The 1,996-nt window shown below is 42.1% G+C and overlaps 1 protein-coding gene across 4 annotated transcripts in view; it reads right to left on the bottom strand.

Moving 5' to 3' along the window:
• Positions 1-1,996, bottom strand: part of PIK3R3 (phosphoinositide-3-kinase regulatory subunit 3) — a 155,627-nt gene that overhangs the window by 47,125 nt on the left and 106,506 nt on the right. The gene's annotated exons all lie outside the window — the stretch shown is intronic.

Raw genomic sequence — 1,996 nt, forward strand, 5'->3', positions numbered from 1 at the left:
GGCTCCAGCCACATACACCGAGGCTGGCAGGTTAGAACTTGGCCCAGGCCAGTTAAACAACGACAACTACAACAAAAAGTAGCCAGGTATTGTGGCGGGTGCCTGCAGTCCCAGCTACTTGGGAGGCTGAAACAAGAAAATCACTTAAGCTCACAGGTTTGAGGCTTCTGTGAGCTGTGATGTGATGGCACTCTACCAAAGGCGACACAGTAAGACTGTCTCAAAAAAAAAAAAGTCTCTCAAGTAATGAATGGATAGTATATACATACAATAGAACACCATAAAGCCTTAAAAGGAATGAAATTTTGCAACTTAGTATGGGATTAAAACCATTTTCCAGATAAATAAGAAACATATGCATCCATTTAATAAGTATTTATTAGGCATCCATTATCTAATGCCTATTCATTATCAGACACTTATCTAGACAGTGGGGATACTAAACAGAGTCCTGAACCTCAAGGAACTTAAATTCTAATGGGATGATATAAACTAGATGGGAGGGGAGAAGAAAACAGACAATGAGCTGTCCACAGAGACAATTAAATTTGGGCAACGTATATCCTGGGCCATCTCAGATTGAACAGTTATAAATTATAGGACCTGAAAAGATCTGAACAACAATAAGAAACCAACAAAAGATCAGAAAGAAAGAAGAACATTCCAGTAGATGGAACAGCAACGCAAAGGCCCCAAAGCAGAAAGAACTTTCTCTTGCATAAGGGTAGAGAAATGCCAGTGGGTTTGAAGGGAAAGGGAAAGGAAGAGGAGGAAGGGGGAGAAGAAAAGGGAGAAAAAAGAAGAGTTGTAAGAGGTAGACAGAAGCCCCAGAATTTTAGTCCAGTGTATTTCCTACCTTCTGTATTTCCTACCTTCTGACATGCAAATATCTTACCAATCGGTCCAGAGTAGTTGCTGCTTCCTACTCACTAGATTAAATCAGCATAATGTCACCAGCGTGATATCTTGTGGGAAGGAAAGATTAAGATTCCTGAGAACTAAACTGTGACAGGGCTGGAGAGTGAATATACCCCTAAGGTAGGACAGTGAAGGTGCTGGCCTTGCCAGTGAAAAGCAAACTGCTTCTGAGAAACAGGTAAGGAGAAAAGCTGCATACCAGGTACCAGGAGATTTACTCAAGGAATGAAACCACACCTGATTAGCAGCTGCAACTGGAGTCACCACTTGGTTAAGCTTAAGATAATCAACTGTCATTCTCTAGAATCCATCTGTTCTGCACAAGGCCACATAGGAGAGTTCAATGGGGGGATACGGTAGAAATTACCACCTCTGCACCTTTTAAGTCCTTGATACCAGCACTAATCTCTGCACTCCCTCCAGGAATGTGATATTGTTTTTAATCCACTACTTTCCTAGATACAGGAAGCGCTAGTGGCTTCCATTAGACCTTTCCCACCATAATATCCTCTACTCCACAGGTTAGGGAACCAATGTAGGGACTCTACCAGCTGCTAAGTATACCTACTCTAATTATGCATTCTAGAACTGGAGGAATGACCACAGGATGAGTCTGGAGAACCACTGTGAGTCAGGCCTAGGGTAAAACTCCATAGATCACCTAATCCCCATAAGTCCCTACTCTGACTAGAGTGCCACAGTGACATTTTAGGTCTCCTGGAATCAGTATCAGTTCAGAGCCAGTGTTCGGCAGTCCCCAAAAGGTGACTAGCTCTTTTCGCAAACATATAGTTTGGGGAGAAAGATTAACAGTATAATTTTCAGTAGTATATTGGGGTCCTTCCTGGAAAGGACCTGGCCTCCCTGTTTATTCAGGTGAGTTCTGGGCCTAGAGACTAGCTCAAATCTGGGAATTGATTTAGGGGTCCATGGTTCTCTGTTTTTATGATTCAACTGAGAATTTATGATCACTTGACCTGAAAGTATGTTGTTTATACAGATTATTTATACAGTTAAGTTATACATCCACCTGTTAAGAAATTCTGATATGGCTCGGCGCCTATAGCTCAACCGGCTA

Source organism: Otolemur garnettii, unplaced genomic scaffold, assembly GCF_000181295.1.
Source record: "Otolemur garnettii isolate 467f Iridium unplaced genomic scaffold, OtoGar3 scaffold00210, whole genome shotgun sequence".
Lineage (NCBI taxonomy): Eukaryota > Metazoa > Chordata > Mammalia > Primates > Galagidae > Otolemur > Otolemur garnettii.